This window comes from Natator depressus, chromosome 10 (assembly GCF_965152275.1).
Source record: "Natator depressus isolate rNatDep1 chromosome 10, rNatDep2.hap1, whole genome shotgun sequence".
Classification (NCBI taxonomy): domain Eukaryota; kingdom Metazoa; phylum Chordata; order Testudines; family Cheloniidae; genus Natator; species Natator depressus.
This window is the reverse complement of record NC_134243.1, coordinates 62,652,980-62,675,710: the sequence shown is the minus strand read 5'-3', so window position 1 is coordinate 62,675,710 and position 22,731 is coordinate 62,652,980. Positions and strand designations below refer to the sequence as shown.

The window sequence follows — 22,731 nt, the reverse complement described above, 5'->3', positions numbered from 1 at the left end:
CGGATGCATACTGTGGAAACTGCAGAAGACATTATATACACAGAGACCATGAAACAATACCTCCTCCCACCCCACTCTCCTGCTGGTAATAGCTTATCTAAAGTGATCATCAAGTTGGGCCTTTTCCAGCACAAATCCAGGTTTTCTCACCCTCCGCCCCCCCACAGACAAACTCACTCTCCTGCTGGTAATAGCCCATCCAAAGTGACCACTCTCCTTACAACGTGCATGAAAATCAAGGTGGGCCATTTCCAGCACAAATACAGGTTTTCTCACCCCCCCACCCCCATACACACACAAACTCACTCTCCTGCTGGTAATAGCTCATCCAAAGTGACCACTCTCCCCACAATGTGCATGATAATCAAGGTGGGCCATTTCCAGCACAAATCCAGGTTCTCTCACCCCCCCACCCCCATACACACACAAACTCACTCTCCTGCTGGTAATAGCTCATCCAAAGTGACACTTCAATCTCTCTGGTCACGCAATCACAGACATGAAGGTCGCTATCTTACAACAAAAAAACTTCAAATCCAGACTCCAGCGAGAAACTGCTGAATTGGAATTCATGTGCAAATTGGATACTATTAATTTAGGCTTAAATAGAGACTGGGAGTGGCTACGTCATTATGCAAGGTAGCCTATTTCCCCTTGTTCCCCACCCCCACCCCCACCCCCCCGACGTTCTGGTTAAACTTGGATTTATGCTGGAAATGGCCCACCTTGATTGTCATGCACATTGTGGGGAGAGTGGTCAGTTTGGATGAGCTATTGCCAGCAGGAGAGTGAGTTTGTGTGTGTATGGGGGTGGGGGGGTGAGAAAACCTGGATTTGTGCTGGAAATGGCCCACCTTGATTATCATGCACATTGTAGGGAGAGTGGTCACTTTGGATAAGCTATTACCAGCAGGAGAGTGAGTTTGTGTGTGTGTGGTTTTTTTGGAAAAAAAAAAGGGGGGGGGGAGAGAAAACCTGTATTTGTGCAGGAAATGGCCCACCTTGATCATCATACACATTGTGAAGAGAGTGGTCACTTTGGATGGGCTATTACCAGCAGGAGAGTGAGTTTGTCTGTGGGGGGGCGGAGGGTGAGAAAACCTGGATTTGTGCTGGAAATGGCCCAACTTGATGATCACTTTAGATAAGCTATTACCAGCAGGAGAGTGGGGTGGGAGGAGGTATTGTTTCATGGTCTCTGTGTATATAATGTCTTCTGCAGTTTCCACAGTATGCATCCGATGAAGTGAGCTGTAGCTCACGAAAGCTCATGCTCAAATAAATTGGTTAGTCTCTAAGGTGCCACAAGTACTCCTTTTCTTTTTGCGAATACAGACTAACACGGCTGTTACTCTGAAACCACCACCACACAACCACTCTGTGTCTCTCAGGGCACAACCCTCCGAAGGTCAGAGTGGAGTGCAGCATGAGCCTAGCTGCATCAGGACTCTCCGTGCACAAGCCCCTACCTGATTATGAGCTCAATGCCACTCCTCTGTTAAGTTCTTGATAACAAGCCAACAAAATATCTACCCAAAATCACAAGCTCTAGTCTGTGTCGCCCACTAGATCTTATAAAGATAGAAATGCTGAGAAATTCAAACTGCTCAGAGCATGAGAATCCACAGCTATGCTGAAAGGATGAGATCGGAATGAGACCACTGCATTATTTATTACCTCATTATGAACATGCATATTGTCTGCGTGTGCTCTGTGACCTAGGGCTCAAGCAGTAGAGAGCCTGAAAGAGAAGAGACTGCACAGATGGAATGAATTTTAAAAGATAATTTTCAAGTTTTTTTAAATTAATATCAGAGAGATGAAGAAAGTGAGGAGTAAGAGTGGAATGAATCTCAATAGAGGATTTTTTTCAGCAGAGAATTGGGATGGAAAAGATCTGGTGTCTCCAAACATGGAGAGCCTGTTAGCCCATGCACAAGAGGAAAGCAATAAATAATAATGATGCTTAGCTTTCAAATATAGTTTACACATAAAGGGTAGATTCCTTCCTCCAAGCAAACTCCAGCCCAGGTGGATAGCTGGGACAGGGGTGGGACATGAACCTAGCTTTGTGATTCTAGACTAGCTGATTTTGACAGGTGCCTTTAACAATCCCAGGATGCATGTTACCCAGCAGTGAAGCCAAGTACCATGGAATACCTGCCAAGACGACTCTGTCCTCGGTTCACAGCAGACTACTGTCCTGTGTTTACATGATGTGAATTGAAAACAGTTGGTGGAAGTTACCTGATTTGCATCAAAAAGCTTTGGATTAAACCACTATGTAAACATGCCCTAAATTGCACAATGGCCACTGCTGGCCCCCAGAGTGCCCTCCCTCCCCTCCCTTTCCCCAGATTGCCCCTGCTGTGACCCAGGGACCTTTTAGTGGCAACTGTCAGAGGGCACAGGAGGTACATACGTTTTTAATCTGACCCAGGGGATCCCTCTATGAATAACAAAAAGAAAAGGAGTACTAGTGGCACCTTAGAGACTAACCAATTTATTTGAGCATAAGCTTTCGTGAGCTCCAGCACAGGCTAACACGGCTGCTACTCTGAAATCTATAACAGTTCACCAAAGGGTGGCATGTGAGGTCTCTACCAAAGAACCAGTGGTCCACTGGTCAACATAACCATTGGGAAACATATGTACAAATGATATTTAGAGTTACATATCTATACCAAAAGTTATGTTCTTAAAGTCTTTAAGTTAAGGTAGGTCACCGAGAGGGGACATTCCTTGGAAACGTTCCTTTCCGGCAGGAAGTAGCCGTCACCTATCTTCCTGTCCGGTCATTGGCATGCTGTATGCCTCACAAGATGGGCCTATTTGCATATACAGCCACAGGAGAAAGAAGAGATTGCAAAATCTACAAGAAAGGAAATTCACAAGATGAAACAAACAGCAGGAGGTATCCTGTTTCTGACTAAAGACAAAGAATTGTTACAGTATATCTTGAGGGTGCAAGGAAACACCTGGAATCCTTCACTTGGGAAGCTAGCTCACAAAGTACTCATCTCAGGGAAGGAGGACCACAGCCATGTGTGGCTGTAACAAGTTGCAAGGATTTGGGGTGAGCATTACTCTACAAAACATGAGAGTATCCTATTAAGTAAGTCTAGGCTCTAGAATGGATGTTATGATTTTATTTTATATGTAACTTTTTGTTTCCAATGCTTCTACTTGCTATTACTTGAATCTCTATGCTTTGTTAAATACACTTATACCTGATGTCACTATAAATATATCTAAGTGCTGTGTACTAAGCGCAGCAGTGATCTGAGGTGGAACTGGCAAGCTGGGGTGTACTGTTTTTATGGAAGCAGTGAATTTGTGAACACTGTGAGGGTTCAGTGTACCAAAATGACACTCAGAGGGCTCAAGGGTTGGAGTGTGCCTATTGCTAGCCTGTAGAGAAACAGTGGGGCGTGCAAGGCCTAGAGGAGAGTGCTTATGTTGCCCATGGCTGGTGGAGTTGGCACAGACAAGGATTCCTTAGGCTAAAGGCAGATGGTAGCAAGATGCCTCACAATCCTGGGTACGCCCAAGAAGCATCTTACCTACCGTATGCCCAGAGTGGGACAGTGAGAGCCCAGAGCCAGCACATCCACTTCAAGAGGGAGTTCTCTTCTGACAGCTCTTAAATAAATAGGATTTGCTGGAAATGTCATCAATTTTGGATTTTTTAACATGTTTATGTTGGGGAATAGGTTTTGATTGAATATCCTGCAAGATGAAAGAATCTCTATACTTAGGGGTTGCAAAGAAAATGGGGTGCATGTGTTTGGGGGGAGGATTAACTAATCCAGAATTACCTATGGTGATAGAAAAAAGTTCAAACATGACTGTGACATTGCCCAATAGAGGTAACGGTATAGGTCTGTTCTGAGAGAGAACAAGTCCTCAGACCTTTGGTGAGCACAATAGTTCATTATTATAAGCCCAAAACTCCAGTCCCAGGATTTATTGTTTTAGACAAAGATAACAACATAATCTACACAAATAAAAACACCACTTACATCCTGTTCTGATGATGTCCTTTAGTATGCATGATGCTTCCTTTGTTGCCACTTTGTGCAGTTTTATGAGAGAACTGTCCAGCAAATAAATCAATGCTTTGTAACAATCTCAGAAATTCAGTGATACTATTAAAAACCAGAATCCCTCTATCTTGTCCTTCTACTCCTCCAGGCAATTGCTAAAAGCCTACAAGCTGTTGTAAACATATGCAGCACAAATTACTTGAGGAGGATTTGTGGAACATTCCTACCATCATGCCCGCCTATTCCCAGATAGCATATTCTTCTACCCCATTATAATACTGACTGCCACCAGAGGGGATGATAGACCTTCTAAGGCTGTCTAACAATAGAGGTTTGAGGGAATGTGTGAAAAAATTGGCCCTGAATAAGATGCTATATGGTTAGGAAAGGATCAGTGCCAGTAAATTGCTTTTTCTATGTGTATATGCAACAACCATGGATCATTCCCCTCCCCACCCAGTCCAAGAAAAATTTGGCTAGCTACCAAATACAAAATTAAAAACCATGTGCCAAACATGCACAGCTGCATCAGCCACTGCTGAGCCATCTGCAAACATGTTAAAAGATAGTTGCTTCAGTTAGGATGAACTGGGACCCATCAGGACCAATGGCCAAAGCACAGTTAAGAAACCATTTTTTCCACTATATTGCTCTGCTTCAATCATTGTTTAAAAATACATGATTTATGCAACCATGTATAGGTGTATCAAGTATACACCTTGAATTCACCCAATGCAGTCAGCCCAATATAGACATCCTAGTTCAAAACAGCCCAAACAATCATTACCCCATTTTCACACAACACACAGTCAGCCTGTGGAACTCCTTGCCAGAGGATGTTGTGAAGGACAAGACTACAACAGGGTTCAAAAAACAACTAGATAAATTAATGGAGGATAGGTCCAACAATGGCTATTAGCCAGGATGGGCAGGGATGCTGTCCCTAGCCTCTGTTTGCCAGAAGCTGGGAATGGGTGACGGGGATGGATCATTTGATGATTACCTGTTCTGTTCATTCTCTCTGGGGCACCTGGCACTGGCCACTGTTGGAAGACAGGATACTAGGCTAGATGGACCTTTGGTCTGACCCAGAATGGCCGTTCTTATGTTCAATCTAAGTCCCCTCCATACAAATATATAAGCATCTCAGAATGTTTAATTTATTAATTATACACAGGTATGAAGCTCTTCATACAAATGAAGAATAGAGGCAACTACCAGATATCACCTTATCATCTACAGTTCAACTCCCTGTACAAGTGATATTTATAACCAAGCTGAGGTAAATCTCTAGTGACAACAGTATGTCCACACCTTTTTCTAGTTTTCCAGAATGACAGAACCTCACTTTAGGGCCAGATTGTGTGCAGTCTAAACATGGAACTCACCAATAGAATTGGCCTAAGGAAGTTTGACTCAGAGGAGCTTGGAAGTCTCCAGCTGCATCGGACTGATTACGTCCTACAGATTTTTTGAGCCCTTACACTATGCTCAAAATAGGGCTAGTCAAAAATTTGCTAAAAGAAGTTGATAAAAAAAATTGGGTTTTCAACTAAATAATATTTCCACAGAAAGCATCTGCTTTCCTATATAATTTTTAATTTATTGTTGAAAAACTTAGAATTTTGGGAGGTTAGTCAAAATTTCAGTTTTTGGCTGAAAAACAATTAGTTTTCACTAGACCCTCCCCCCAAAAAATTTAAAAAAAAAAATCAATTGGTGGGGAGGGGTTTGCTTTATGAAAAGGTGACATTTTCCACAGGGAAAAAAAATTCTGACCAGCTTCTACTGTGGCTATGCAAGAAGCAAACAGGGTGGGTCAATTAAGTGTCAATCAGTGGATTTATTTTGAATTGTAGAAAGTCTGGTTAATCTAGGTCACCTTCACTCATTTTGAGGAAATTACATGTCATCTTTTGGACAAAATCATGCAGATTCAGTCTGTATTATCTGCTTCTATAGATGCAGGGCAGTATTTCTCAGGGGGGAAATGCCAGGTCTAAGTCTTGAATTAATAATAACTCCTTTTGTTTTCAAAATATCACCATATATTTTCCACCAGGCTGAGGCCCAGCCTTGCAGTTTGCAGTGGCCATATGAATCAACAAACTCTGCACCTACCTTATTGGCCCAGGAGGGTGAACTGTGGTTGTAAATCTGCGCACTTGTGCTTCTTGCTACCTGATTGGGGCCTACAATCAGGTAATTAGAATACTCAGATTTCCCCCTGTGAACTTCTACCCTATTATCTGACAATCAGTTTCAGGAAGCTTTTCCTTAAGTCTCATCTTCATGTTCCTTCCAGAAAGTTCTGTTAAAATCATAATTGTTTGGCTAATCAAAAAGGGCAGAATCCACTTTCATGTCCTAATCCACTTGTTAACAATGGTTCTAATTAAGTTTTCTGAAATTTATCCTGTTACCACTTAAATTCCATACAAAAATTTCCCCTTCCTTGTAAAATCCTTAATCCTTTTTCCAAAGAGAGAAGGAAGAACTTGTGATTATTCACTAAACTAGGCGATGTGGGTTTCAATTCCCAGTTCTGACACAGACTTCCTGTGTGAACCTGGGCAAGTCATTTAACCTTGCTGTGCCTTAGTTGCTCATCTGTAAAATGGGGATAATGATACTTCCCCCACCTCACATGGTCTATCAAGGGTAAAATCATTAATAGTGTGAGGTGCCCAGGCTAACCCCTACAGAAATGCTTATAAATAAATAAATAAATAAATACTTTCAGAATAGCACACATATAGAGTTTATTATAGTCAGACTATAATCCCTCCTTTTCCTAAATAGTGCACTCTAGTTCTGATGAAGACTCTGGATGTTACCAGATAAGTAGAACTGATTAATACTTAATATGCCTCTGAATTTGTTCTAATGATACTAGGGAAGTCTTGTGTAAATTAAGATTTACAGTAGGAACAACAATCCTCCTGCATGGGAATGTCTTATGCCTTTCTCTGCCTTTCATTTACAGTCAAGAAGAGCAACTCCCTCTGGAGGGGAAAATCTATCCCAACAAATCTTCACCAGTTTGGACCCATCTTCCACTTTTGTAACTTATTCTGGAGGAGTCTTTCTCTGCCACTGATTTTTAAAGCAGAAATCCCCACTAAGCTCAGTGGGGATTTCTGTTTAAAAATAAACAATGTGGCTCAGGTATTTAAGATAACCCTGGGTTCTGCTTTAATCTACTCTCCTACTCTACTTCCTGGTCCTGTTGTGCAGCAGAAGGAGATAGTGTTTGCTATTTTTAATTTCTCTATTGACTGGATTTTAAATTATTACATTTACCAAACCTACACAACTGGCCATTTTTCATTATTATGTAAACTCCCCCTCCGCCCTTTCCTCCATAGGTTACTCAGGAGCAGGCAACACTCACCTGTGTGCCTGGGCACCTGATGATGTTGACATTAAAGGAGATCCTGAAGTATCCCAATGATGATGTTGGATAGGTAGGAATCCTTAATCCACCCCTCTGCTGCAGTCCCTTTACTCCTAAAGGAATTTACAGTTGGTGGTGCCTCCACCTGGCTGGCCCCTGTACACACTCAATGGCATGCCTAGGGAGCCTCCAGGAAGAAACCCATTCTAATAAAATCATCATCCTCTGCGGCATGGGTCTAACTCAAAAATACCAATTATAAATAATATACATCCAATATACTTACATTAGAGCTAACACTCATTTACTTAATTTAAGAAACAAGGTATAACAGACTAAAATTAAATGTCACTACTAATGTAAACAGGGGGCAGTTGAATAAAATCCAATTAACAAATATAGTATACAGTAATAAATGAAACTTATCTAACTGGCATTTACACTGCCACCATTTACCCAGCCCCGGGGTATACATTCCTCTGGATTTCAGAGACCTGCATGGGCGGGCCTGAAGATCTGCAGCTGGAGACAGCACTCTGTTGGTTCTGTGCATCAGTCCAGCCAATGCAACAAGCTGCACAACCCTCCTCAAGATTGGAGCTGGCCCCACCAAAGGTCAGCAGTGGGTCCTGGTTCTATGGGAAGATCACTCTGCCCCAGTGAGCTGTAGCTCACAAAAGCTTATGCTCAAATAAAGTTGTTAGTCTCTAAGGTGCCACAAGTACTCCTTTTCTTTCCACAGACTCAGTCTCTCTGCTGGGCCCCTTCCCTTGCAAGTACTTTCCCAGACAAGAGTGGGGGTTACTCACAGTTCCTTCACTGCAGACCTATCCAGCTAGCTCTAGGCACAGCAATAGTCTCTGCCCTGGCTCTAGGAAAGCCACCAACCACCTCTCAAGCTCCCTGCTTGAGCAAAGCCCCAGTAGGCTCTTAGCAGCAGCTCCTAGTACAGAGAACGCTCCACACCAGCAATCTCGCTCCTCTCCCCAAAAATGGAGCCCGCCACCTGCTCTCCCTGGAAGAGGAAGTCTCTCACTCTTTCCCTAAGGCATCATGGGAGTTGTGGTCTCTAAAGCTGGATTGCAGCACCCAGGATCTTCCCAACTGGAACACTCCCAATTAAGTTCAGACACCCCACTAGAAAGGGTGCCTACAATTATTTTAAAGGAAGCCTTGTTTCCCCCCAAAATGTCACAACTCTAGGCACAGTGGAGATGAGTTGCAGTGTGTTGGGGCGTAGGGTACAATAGGAAGACTTAGTGAGAATGAATGCAATGGAAAACTAGGAATCTATTGACAATCCTGTCTAGAAATATGGTTTCTTTTCAGCACAGTATGTTGCTTTCAATTCATTTTGTAGTCAGGGCACATGAGGATTTGTTTGAAGGATATTTACTATACTTTTGCAGGCTGCTGCATATAATGTAGTGGCTTTCACTCAAATACATGTCTCCTGTCTATGGAGGCACCGGGAGTACAGGGACTCACATGCAGAGCCCAAATGCTATAAGAGTCCCACTGAAGAAAATTAGAAATGACATGTTTTTGAGCACTTGTTTTTCTAAAAAAGTAAAAGGTCTCTTCAACCTCTGTCAATTATCTTATGTAAGGGAAAAATATCTCTGTAGCTCCCACAAATCGTTTCCTATACCTCTCCTTGATGGTTTTCTCCTTCTGTCATGCAAATTTTGTATATCCAGAGCAGAGTCCTGTTTGTCAAATTTCTCAGGCCAAATTCATCCCTGTTATTTCAGTGGCATTACACCAGGAATGGATTTGGCCTATCAAGTTTCAATTAGTTTCTGGCTTACTCCAAATGAATTAACAATACTCCATGGGGTCAAATTCCACCCTGATTGACATCTGCTGACACTAGCTTATAAGACTAGATGCGGCCACCCTTCAATTAAGGATGGTTTAGGAATTATTACATCAGTCTTGCTGCACCACAAACAAAGTTTTGATGGTCCCTATTGAATCTGCCAAGGAAACTAAACCGAAAATAATATTGTCTAAAATATTACATCCTTACTAATGGGCACAGAGAAAGTTAAATATATAGATCAAAAGATTGTGATGAGTGCCAGAGACAGGAAGGAATCAGTTGTGATTTTGACCATTCAATAACATTAAGAAGAAATTGATTGCTGTTGCCATATTATGTTCTAAATGCATTCTGGTGAAAGATGGTAAATAATTTACAGCCCCACCGGACTTTTTTACACTTGTGATGCTAATTGCTTTGTTTTGTTAAGGAACAGTATTTCAGAGACAGAAAGAAACATGCTTTAAATATATAGAGGATTGGAAATTCTTCAAACAAGTATTAAGTAAAGGACCTGCTCCTTATCCCATTCAAAACAATGACAAATTCCAGTTGACTTCACTGGGTGCAAATTTGGGGCCACTGATAATTTCAGGGGGATAGTCACTAAAATAAACTGAGATTTGGCTCATTATATATAAATTAGGCATTTTTCCCATTAGGATTATAAACCTCAATCCTCAACTGCCCCTAAGGATCTTTAAGTCATAAGAACATACGAATAGCCCTGCTGGGTCAGACCAAGGGTCCATCTAGCCCAATATTCTGCCTTCCAACTGTGGCCAGTGCCAGGTGCCCCAGAGGGAATTAACAGAACAGGTAATCATGAAGTGATCCATCCCCTGTCGCTCATTCCCAGCTTCTGGCAAACAGAGGCTAGGGACACCATTGCTGCCCATCCTGGCTAATAGCCTTTGATGGACCTATCTTCCATGAATTTATCTAGTTCTTTTTTGAACCCTGTTACAGTCTTGGCCTTCACAACATCCTCTGGCAAGGAGTTCCACAAGTTGACTGTGAGTTGTGTGAAGAAATACTTCCTTTTATTTGTTTTAAACCAGCTGCCTATTAGTTTCATTTGGTGACCCCTAATTCTTGTGTTATGAGAAGTAGTAAACAACAGTTCCTTATCAACTTTCTCTATACCAGTCATGATTTTATAGACCTCAATCATATCTCCCCTTAGCCGTCTCTTTTCCAAGCTGAAAAGTCCCAGTCTTATTAATCTCTCCTCATACGGAAGCCGTTCCATACCCCTATCATTTTTGTTGTCCTTTTCCAATTCCAATATATCTTTTTTGAAATGGGGCAACCACATCTGTACGCAGTATTCAAGATATGGACATACCATGGATTTATATAGAGGCAACATGATATTTCCTGTCCTATTATCTATCCCTTTCTTAATTATTCCCAGCATTCTGTTCGGTTTTTTTGACTGCCACTGCACATTGAGTGGATGTTTTCAGAGAACTATCCACAATGACTCAAGATCTCTTTCTTGAGTGGTAACAGCTAATTTAGACCCATTATTTTATATGTATAGTTGGGATTAGGCTTTCCAATGTGCATTACTTTGCATTTATCAACATTAAATTTCATCTGCCATTTATGTTCCCCTGATCATGGGTCTGCTTTGCCAATCTCCTGTTAAAGTTAGAGTAGTGTTAAGGCTGCTATAATTTGTGCTGGCTAGCCATGGTACCAAAGGCCATTCTGGAAACTGGGGATCACGAGGATGCAAGGATCCTCTAGTCACATTTTTACCCACTAGCCAGGACACCTCCTGCTGTGCTTCGTACAGCTCTGTATTTTTAAGAAGGTACAATACAAGTAGGTGGAAGCAGCAGCTGTGGTACCTGATGATGTAGATTAACATTAAATGCTGACTCTAATTTCCTTTACCACCCCCACTGGACTTTCTGCTGCAACATCTGTTTTAGATCAACTATGTTGAGGCAAGTGCTTTGTCACTCAATTGATATAATAGCTTCTACTTGGCTCTGAGACCAGTAAGAGCATAAAGAGACAGAGAGCTCATAGCATGAATTATGGTGTAGGCACTCATGCCTTACCACCTTCAGTATTGAGCAGAGATGTTATTACACTTCTTTCTAATACAGAACAATATTGCTTAGGGAAACAATACAAGAACCATTATTTCCAAAACTATAAAAATAGCAAGCTCAGAATGTTGGAAAGTTGCTTGGTAGCACCTTCACACTCAAGGGTCTTTCAGCAAATCCATAATACAGCTGTTGTTCAAGAGTCTACAACTCATCTGTCAATATTGGCTATTGGCTGACATTAAAAGCATTGTGTAAAAATGGTATTCATTCTCAAAGAGCTTCAACATTCAACCTCCAAGGTGGCTGCACTTCCGTGGTCAGCTAAGTGTTCTCGATATAGTACATCCCCTTACATATCTCAGAAGGTTGTTCTCAGGCCTTGAAGTGTTTTAAGATGCTTGGTTGGAAGGATTAATTTTTTTAAAAGATCCCATAATTTGGATGTTTTAAACTGATGAATATACTTAATTTGATTTCAACCAGTAATAAATGCATAATAAATATCTGCCCATTGTCCTACCCCATGCGCAGAACAACAACTTCACACTTCTACAGCAGCTTCCATCTGAGGAACTCAAACCATTTATTGACTAATTATTTAAACCTCACAATGACTGAGTAAGATAGGAAAGTAGTATTCCTACTTTACAGATGGGGAATCTGACACATTACATAGGAAGTCTGTGGAAGTGCCAGTAACAGAACCCAGATCTCCTGACTTCCAATCTTGTGCCTGAACCAAAAGACCAGCCCCTTCTTAAAAATGTGCATTACTGGGTGACTGGCTCAGGGGCTTGACAATGAAATGCAAAGACTTTCACCCTCTAGGTTTGCTACTTTCTCCCCTTTTGTCCTTCTGTCTTACAAATTAAATTGTATTCTTACTACTTTACCAGGATTAATGTCTAATAAAAGACAATTGTACAATGTACTACAACATAAAAAAAGGTAAGTAAACATCCCCCAACGACCCTCTGGCTATCTACTGTACATCTGATTTCCAGGAGTCAGCTAGCTGTTAGCTCCTCCTGTGAGTAAACTCACCTTTGCCTCACGCAATATATTCTCCACCAACCCCAGACTTTCTATCTCTCAGTTTGACTGACCCCTCTCCCACACGTTGGCAGGGGATACTGGTTGTTTGGAGCTAATTCCTTTCTAGTGGCTCTCACAGTATAAGCATTTCTAGTTCCCGATATGAAAACTGTCCATTCTTGGAACTCTTAGCCAAGCTTGTCAATACAGAAGGGTAAGTCATGGCAGGGAGGCTGGAATACAGTATCCCACATCCAAACACATATCATTAAACCTGTGACAATCCAAAAGGAGTGAAATAGTAATTATTAGCAATTAGTGGTAATACTGCAGAGATAATTACATCTGCCAGAACAGACAGGCACTCCAAAGTTTTAATGAATCTAGCAGCAACTGGGGTCACAGCAAGTAAGAGGACTAGAGAAGAAAAAAAATCACTGCAAAAGAGAAGGGATATGCTCATGGGAATGCTGCTGAAAGAAGTTATTTACAAACAGCCAAGCAACAGCCTGAGAGCAACATCTGCTTTGCCAGCAGCAAGCCATCAGTAGGTAGGATGAGACATGGAGTAGCATGTAATTTCCACTTTGTATATACATGTGTACAATAACCACTCATAAATGTCTTTTCCTTTTCAGTTCTCGGGAAGAGGCAGCCATCCTGTTTGCCTGTAGCTGACTCAAGTCCTACGGTAAGCAGCCTTCTGCATGTGAGCGCTGAATAACCTTCACATCAACCAATGTATTAAGTATATGAATTATACTTTGCTTCTTGCTCTTTATCCCTTATCTCCCCAGAAGTGGAACAAATTTGATGTGTGCCATCATGGATGCTTTAATATTTTCGCTTTGCTTTAAAATCCATTGTTTTGAAGGAAACTGACGAGATGGGGGAGAAGCCTGTCACTGCAGCTCAAAGCTTGTGGCCATTTTACACATACCTTCATGGCCAAAGTATGCTACTTCTTGCAGAGCCGTCATTTGGGTAGGGCAAATCGGGGCGACTGCCTGGGCTGAGCTGGGGGAGCCCCTGCGCCCTCCCCCGCAGCAGATTAGAAACTCGGCGCCTATGTCCCGGGCCCCACACCCCACTTGGGACGGGCCTGACTTCATGGAACCTGTAGCTTCAGGTCACCTTGCAGGATCTCCCCTTGTTCCAGTTCAAAATCCCTACCAGAATTATTGAATTCTCACTTTTGTTCTAACAGCTCTTTGAGCAATACAGAGCCATTAACGACACTGCAATGTGACAACTCTGAGGCTATGTCTACACTGGCAACTGAATTACAAAACTTTTGTCTTGTAAAAAAAAAAAAAATACACCCAAAAGACAAAAGTTTTGCCGATGACAAGCGCCGGTGTGAACATCTCTTTGTCGGCAGGAGCGCTCTCCTACCAACAATGCTAATGCCGCTCCTTGGGGTTGGAAGTTCCTTGTCAGCAGGAAGGCCGACAAGCAGTGGCTACACTGCGTAGCTTTTAGCAGCATGGCTCTAGTGACACAGCTGTGTTGCTAAAAGCTGTGTAGTGTAGACATAGCCTGAATCTAACACCAGCTCAGTTTATTCCACCAGCATGGTTTCTCTAGGACTTTGATATATGATTACCTGGAAACCTTTTCAAGAGGCCATATGATAACATTCTCATTTTCGTCTTCTTTCTCATTTGGTCCATAGAGCCAGAAGTGTGGTGAGTATACAAGTTTAAATGGAGTAATGGATGATGTCACAAATCAGAGGTCAGTCCTCACTATCTCTTTAGATCTTTGATTCAAGATCAGCATGTCTGCTTTTGGCCATTAGGTGAAATGAAACACAACAGAGAACTACATAACTGAGCCCTGGTCTACACTAGGACTTTAGGTCGAATTTAGCAGCGTTAAATCGATGTAAACCTGCACCCGTCCACACAATGAAGCCCTTTATTTCGACTTAAAGGGCTCTTAAAATCGATTTCCTTACTCCACCCCTGACAAGTGGATTAGCGTTTAAATCGGCCTTGCCGGCTCGAATTTGGGGTACTGTGGACACAATTCGACGGTATTGGCCTCCGGGAGCTATCCCAGAAGTGCTCCGTTGTGACTACTCTGGACAGCACTGTCAACTCAGACGCACGATTGTCTGCCGTTGCTCTGACGCAGGGAGGGGCGACTGACGACATGGCTTACAGGGTTGGCTTACAGGGAGTTAAAATCAACAAAGGGGGTGGCTTTACATCAAGGAGTATTTCAGGCAGGACTTCACGGAGGGTTCCAATAAGAAATGGTGCACCTAAGTTATTGTTCTTATTGGAACAAGGAGGTTAGTCTGGCCTCTGATTGATACATGGCTAGATTTACCTCGCTGCACCTTCTCTGTGAGTGACTGCAGTGTGACCTAGAGGAATGAGTCCCCTAGACGGGGGGTGGAAGGGGGGGGTTGCAACTGAGTACAAAACAAATCTGGTCTATTTCTTGTTTTGATCCACTCCATCTATCTTTTACATCTTTGGCTGGCAGCAGACAGTGCAGAAGGACTGCATGCCATCCACATCTCATGGCTGCTCGGCAGAAGATGGTACAATAGGACTGCTAGCCATCCTCATCTCTTGCCTGCCCAGCAGAAGATGGTACAAGAGGACTGCTAGCAATCCGTATCGCCTGCCTGCTCACCATAAGATGGTTCAATAGGACTGACTGCAGGACTAAAGAGAATGACCTGATCAAGTCACTCCAAATTTAGTCCCTGCGCCCATGACTGCCCAGGTGCTCCTGATCGACCTCACAGAGGTGACCAGGAGCACCTCAGACATGATGATGACGGCTACCAGTCCTATTGTACCGTCTGCTGCCACAAGGCAATGGGTTGCTGCTGCTGTGTAGCAATGCAGTACCACGTCTGCCAGCACCCAGGAGACATACAGTGACGGTGAGCTGAGCGGGCTCCATACTTGCCGTGGTATGGCATCTGCACGGGTAACCCAGGCAAAAAGACGCAAAACGATTGTCTGCCCTTTCTTTCATGGAGAGAGGGAGGGAAGGGGGGCCTGACGACATGTACCCAGAACCACCCGCAACAATGTTTTAGCCCCATCAGGCATTGGGATCTCAACCCAGAATTCCAATGGGCAGCGGAGACTGCGGGAACTGTGGGATAGCTACCCACAGTGCAACACTCCAGAAGTCGACGCTTGCCTCGGTACTGTGGAAGCACTCCGCCGAGTTAATGCACTTAATGCACTTAGAGCATTTTCTGTGGGGACACACACACTCGAATATATAAAACCGATTTCTAAAAAACCGACGTCTATAAATTCGACCTAATTTCGTAGTGTAGACATACCCTGAGGTTAAAAATATCAGATATAAGAAAGAGAAAAAATCCTAAAATTGAACTTAAGCTGCAAAAAAAGCTGTCAAGTGACAGATGGAAGTTAGCAGTAACAGTCTGAAGAGAGACTGAACATGGGTTCCTACCTTCAGGGTTTTATGATATGTCATTTCGAAGTGAATGTAATAGGTGTGTACTCATAAATAAATACCACAGGGGTGGTATATCCATGTAATATATATCATGTAATAAATTGCATTCATCTTATACTTTTGACTACCTCCCTGCACTGCCCACTAATCTGTTTCCCTTGGGATACTTCTTACATGCCATACTCCACCACCATTTCAGTCTTTTTTTTTTTTAAGTCAACCTGGCACAATAATATTTTCATCTTTATCCTACTCTAGGACCCCCTGTCCTGCCCTCTCCCACACACCCAAAAATTACCCTTGCCTGAGGCATAGGGTGGGCAATATTCAGTCCTGGGTCAGTGATGTGTGTAAATTCTGACCATTTGTAATCCTGAAAGCTAGACACAGAAGATTCAGAGCACTGAAAAGTGAAGATTCCCAACCAGACACATAGTGCTGACTAGCTCTTGAAGGTCCTGAGAGTTCAGATTTTAAAGCTGAGACATCTTTGTGTATGGGTCATTTTAGAGGCTTAATATTTTTCTCCCTGTGAACCATGCTCAGTAGAACTCACAAAGACATTAGGGAGGATGAAAGAAGTGGTTCCAACAAAGTAAAATAGAAAACACCCGTAAAATAGTTCTAAACTTTTCTGTGTAGTACCTGGCATAATGCTGGTACAGAATGCATGATGACGTATCATGGCATGCAGATATTACTTCCACTCATTTAGGATGACCTGTATAACCATTATCACTCACAGATGAAGCAGCCTGTGATGGGGTGTACAAACCCCACACTGAACCTGAAGGAGTTAAAGGATAATACTGGGCCCAGCTAGCCCTGCCCCTCCAGACCTGCAGAGGAAGCTCAAAAGGGAGCAAAATTTAGCTCAGAAAGGGGAGGAAGATAGACTTACCCTGAGGGCTTCAGAGCAAGGGTGTCAAAGAAGCCTCCTTGTGAAGAAGACTGCCTTCTTGAGCCCAGTTGGTGCTGAAGGTTTAGTTGTCTTTTCTTTTCCTATCTTATGTTGGTCTTGGAGACATGGGGAGAGACAGAGGGTAAGAAGTGACCCAGGGAGGTAACTCTGAGGAAATTCCAAGGTACCAGACACTGTTGAGTGTCAGAGCCCGGTGGAGGGGGATGGTCCAGGCTCCCCTACCACTTGCCCTTGTTGCAGGAGGGGCATAAGAGTCATTCCCACCCCACTCCTTCTCTAGTAAGGAGAGGGCAAGGTTGTTGAAACCCTTAAGGTGAAGCTAGGCCACACTCAACGGTTAATAACTGGACTGAAAGCCCTTCCCACAGGGAAACGAGACTAGAAACTGGATGTGCTACCCAGTAGGCCACCTGGCCTCCAAGGACTCTTTTACACAGCCCTACCAAACTTATACAGTAAAACATTATGCCACATGAAAACAAATCTCAATACACATAATGGAGAGCTGGAAGCTCCTGTGAAACACATGATGATCTTTTTGTTTATCAAGCTATGACCCAGCAGAATCATATCTCTGTTTGTAATTAGCAACTACACTATTGTCACAGCAGGTAGCTTTTGTCAATCACTGTATACTTTTAATGTTCGTGTAAGTAATGAATGAACTGGATGTTAACTTTATTTTTTGTGCAAGATACTACTTGTAAGATTGATTTAAAGACCTCTTTTTCTTCTAAATGATGTGAAGCAGAAGTGCCTTAGAGATATAATGCAATCAGTTTTATAATTGACAACCATGATTACATTTTTGCAATAAAATATATGCCAGCACCTCAGCAAAATATGCCTAATGCTGTATAAATCCAGCATTAATGAAGAAATTGAAAAATAAACAATAGCGGCATCTTAAGTACAAAAATCATCAAGGCATATTTGAGACTAATGTGATTAAGTACAACATGATGTGTAAACAAAGATTGTTTCTTTGGTTCAACATTTCTAATTTTTAGATAGCTTACAGTATTGCACAAGTTGTTTTATACTATATTGCTAAAGTAGTTTAGAAATATGGCATTCCCAGTTCTATTTTCTAAGAAGAAGAATATGTATATTCTTGGGATTATAGTCTATTAGTATGAGCAAATGAATTTTTCAAACTTGCTTGCTTAACATTAGATAAACTTGAGTTTGCAATATTTCTAAGCCATTTGTACATTTTGAAATAAGACGTTGCAATTAGATGAATGCCTGCAGAATTGGAACATGTACTGGAGGGTTGCTGGATGGTTCTGCTTTGTGCAAAATGTTGGAAAAAAAAAACTTACAATATGCCATATGATTTTAAGGGCAGTCAGGATCTCTATGGTTTGGTGAATTACGAGAAGCTCATATGATTTAGTGACTGAGCTTCAATGTCCTCTTTTGCTCCTTATGAATGCAGACTGTTACTGTCAGACTGTGCAAAAATTACTGACATACCTTTTTAAAAATTGCTGAGATACAGATAATATGTTTGCCCTCCAAAATACCCGTTCTAGACAGCAGTATTGTATTTTGGAAACACTCACTTAAAATAGATTTCAAGGGCTAGATTCTGAGGTGCACTAGAGCTACCCTCCATTCAGCACACATGAGGTGGAAGAGCATTATTCCACTTTCCCATCTCCCAGTACTGGAAGCAGGTATGGATCAACATGAGAATGACTCTATAACTTATAACTCTTGCAGGATATGGAGACTCAGGATCCCGTCCTCTGCTCCAATGACTCAAGAGAGACAAGGTGGGTGAGGTAAAATCTTCTGTTGAACCCACTTCTGTTGGTGAAAGAGAAGTTTTGACCTACACAGAGCTCTTCTTCAAGTCTGCAGGGCCAGAATTAGGGGAAGACTACATAGGCAACTGCCTGGGGTGCCAGGCTTGGGGGCTGTTTTTTTTGTAGGCGACAAAAGGGAAAGAGAATGTTTGAAGTAAAATGTTTGTTATTCTGTATACGGATTCATTTTTCACTAACCTCCTAGAACATTCTGGACCTTTGTAGAATCTCATAGAACCTTCCAGACTTTCTGAGAACTACATTTTCCTTGAACCTCCTAGAATGTTGTCAGCCATCCCCACATGGGTATATAAGCGGTGGGGCATTGCCGTCAGTCAGTGAGGTATAAGAACAAACTGAAGTGAAGTGAGAGCCCAGCTGCCATATTGTGAAACTTGCTTTATTCTGTAATTGGGAAAGCATGCTTGTGTTTTAAGACTTGAAGTGTGTAAATAGCGACTAATAAAAGGACATCTTTAATGAAATGCAAGATATATCTATCGAACCCCTATCTACGCAACAATATAAAAGAAATACTGTTACTTCTTTTGCCATGCTTAACACATAATGTTTGATGACATGCAAATCATTCATCAAAGTCATGAAATGGGCTATAAATGCAATAAAAAATAATGTATTCAAAAGTTTAACAAATGGAGGGGGAATGCTGAAGACATTCCCTGCCTGAGGCACCATTTGGTCTAGGGCTGGCCTTGCAGGTCTGAATATTTCTTCACTCACCTCATCTCTCTAATATCCTGGGACAACCACAGTTACAACACTGCAAATACTAAGTGTTTAGCCACAGTTGAACAGCTTTAACAGAAGAGGCTGAGGAAGCCCCATACCAGAATATCCCACAGCCCACTGGTTACAGCACTCACCTGAAGGGTGGCAGATCGCTATTCAAATTCCTTCTTCTCATCAGGTGCAGGGGAGACTTGAACTAGGGGTGTCCCACCTCCCAGATGAATACCCTAACCACTGGGCTAAAAGGTATGAAGCAGGTCCTCAACCCCCAGCTGTTTTGGGTGAACTTGCCTGAGGGACCCCATTCGGTAGGCAGGCAGTGAGCACGCCTACTGGATTTGGCCCCACACATGAGTTAAGCAGGTCAACACCTATATTCCCCTGGTTTGTGAATTGCTGTGGGGTTTAGGTGGGAGATTAGGCATCTGGGTGTCTACAGTAAAGTAGCAGTGCACATGCTCAGAGGCAGAAACAGACATGTAAGAACCTTTTTACTGCAAAAATGTAGGTACCGAGTTTAGAAAACTACAGGGTTGCTTCCAAACAGTTCACCCCAGGAAACAGTATGATGCCAGAAAGCGTGTGCTAACATTTTCATATTGTCACCCCTTCTCTTTTAAAACAATAAAACACACCAGAAATAACTGATAATCTAATATTCCTTTCAGAGGCTGACTAGTCTTGCAGTTACTGCGTTCATCAGTTTGTCTAGTTATAAAATCATAACAACGTGGAAGTCCATCACACAAAATCCCTCAGGTGAGCAGGTCTTTTAACAATCCACCCTCCGCTGAAATTTTGTGGTTCATTGTAGCCTCCCTGATGTGGTCTTCCTCCCATCTGGTCAGCCACAGTCTCTAGGTTTCAAGTTGCTGGAGTGTCCCTCAAAACATCTTCTTCCTCCTGTCTGTCCTGTGGTATGCTCCTGACATTGTCCACTTCTAACATTTTGGCTTGGGACTCTCCTGCTGTAGAACCCTAAGACGTGTTGTCCGTCCTGTCCTTAGAGGTTTCTTGTATTTTCTTAAGGTGCCTATGGTTTTGCCTCATTGTCTGTCCATTGTCCATTTGTACTTGATATGATCTTTGGTTTCCTGGTTGTACCACTATAACTTTGTGCCAGACCTTATCGTCACCTAGCTCCAGATCTGGCAGATCTTTCGCCTCTGCTGTTTTTGCTTTTTTCAACAGTTTCTTAGATTTTTGTCTTTGGTGTTTGTTTGTTTTTTTACTGCTGATTCCACTTTGCAGTTGCTTTGAGGATACCGCAGTGTGATGTTGTGTGATCAAAATCTCAGTCTTTACTGAACTTCTGGAACTCTCCTGAAACAAACTGTGGACCGTTATCTGAACAGGTGGTTTCGAGTATTCCGTTGCCAAAGGGTCTCTTTTGGTTGACCGTCTTCCCAGGATCTGCATTCATTACACTTTTTCCATGAACGTCCTTAATTGCTCATTCATTCCTTGCCATTATATAGTCTATCTGGCTTGCCTTAAGCAACCTTCAGTTCCCAGATGTAATGAACGAACTTTGTGAATAACCTCATTCCAGCTCTTGGGAATAACTGCTCTCTCCGCAAAATATAATGCTATTCTGTGTGCACAACTCATCTCTTATCTGAAAGAATGGTGTTCTCACTCTAAGTACTTGGTCTCTTGTCACTGGCCATCCCCGTAGGATCATGAGTTTCAATGTCTGCAGCATTCTGTCTGGCTCTGTATCTCTCTCAGCCTTTCTTCTGAAATAGGTAAATACTGTACCATATTTACTGCCTCCATCTCAGTGTCTATGGATCTCTCCTTGATGGGTTTGGACAGGTACGCACAGCTCATGGTGTCTACCAACAGCAAATCTCTGGCCGGGCAATACTTGGTCTGTATGTGGATGATGCAACTGCAGCGGTACATCTGCTGTAAGCACTTTGGTGCATTGATTTATGGCTCTTTCCAAATGGGTTAGGGAGGTTTACTGTCAGATTGTATGTCTATGGTGCAAACGTAAGTGTATTGGTGAAATTCTCCATTCCAAAGGGTATTGCTAACAACTCTTTCAATTTGAGCATAGCCCCTCTCTGTCATGCACAATGCTCTGTTTATGAAAGCAACAGGTTGTCCCCCTTGCAGAATGGTAGCCCCGAGACCCATCCTGGATGGATCACATTGCAGCCTCAGGGTCTCCTTTGCATAGTGATATTTCAAAATAGAAGCCTTCCCAGTCATCTCTTTTACTTCCTCGACTGCTTGTTCTTGTTGGTCCTTCCACTCCTATTAGGTGTTGTCAAGTAACTGGATACCTCAGTCAGTTTGATGTGCTGGAATCCATTTTTTTAACAAGGCATATGGTAAAAAGTCTGGCTTTAGACAGATCTGGTAGTAAGTCCTCAAGTCCTCATACTCACTATTGCTCTCCTCAGTTACTGAGTGTACTTTGGATTTGTTTTTCTCCTCTCTAGACAAACACTGGACTTCAAACATGATTAAATTTGTCACAGATTTGGCATTTTTTCCCAATCTTGGCTCTGTTACAGACCTGATATGTAATTTTAGTCAAATCACTTTACCACTCTCTGCCTGTTTGCTATGTCACATTTTCTCTGTTGCCATTTTAGATCATAAGCAATTCATGCAAGGACTATTTCCTACTATGTATATGTAGTAGGGTATCTAGATGCTACCATGATATGAATAACAATAATACATTTTGCATATATAATTTCATGCAGGCATTTTAGAAACATACTCCTCAAAAGTATAAATATTTATTTTGTTGGCACTTTAATAGCTATTTATTAATTGATGCAAATTTAGGCCCTAACCCAGCAAAGCATGTGTTTAATATTAAAGTCACTCACATGCTTACTGAATGTGCTAAAGTGTTTTGCTGGATTGGAACCACCTTAGTGTATCTGAATGGTCCCAAACTGAAAGTCCTGGCAAAAGATGATCTCTCTTTATCCACAGATCAAGTATTGCATGGGTAGCAGCCCTATAAGTTGTTGCTTTGTGCCTTCCCCATCCTGCCAATGTGCATCCACACTAACCTAGGGGGATTCCCGCTGGGACTGAGATGGAAATTGAACTAATTTGATTCATCCATTCTCTAGTATTTCTGCTAAGGCTGCCAGCTGTCGTATTAAATGTTGTGGTGGTTTCAGTGACACAGACCTTTCCTCTGGGAGCTGGACTAAGGATAGAAATTCATTCCCCATAGGCCAAAAAAACAACCAGTGCTAACAGCCTGAACTGTGTACAATTCACACTGCACAAGTCACAGAATTCCTCATGAATATTGTCACTATTTTGTTTTCTGTGAGTTTTGTACCTTCAAAATCCACCTCTTTTGCAAATTTGATGAAATTGCTATTTTCATATCAAAAACCCATGTGAAAAGTTAACTATTGGATGTTCCGATGT

General features: G+C 42.2%; 1 long non-coding RNA gene across 1 annotated transcript in view; it reads right to left on the bottom strand.

The window, feature by feature from the left end:
* The window catches only part of LOC141994538 (uncharacterized), a 43,947-nt gene extending 35,496 nt beyond the window's left edge, over positions 1-8,451 (bottom strand). Inside the window, exons 1-2 of the long non-coding RNA XR_012641158.1 lie at positions 8,253-8,451; positions 7,441-7,556 (exon numbers count right to left, since the gene is read on the bottom strand). This is a non-coding gene — a long non-coding RNA (uncharacterized LOC141994538). The remainder of the gene's footprint in view (positions 1-7,440; positions 7,557-8,252) is intronic.
* Between the last annotated feature and the right edge of the window lie 14,280 nt (positions 8,452-22,731).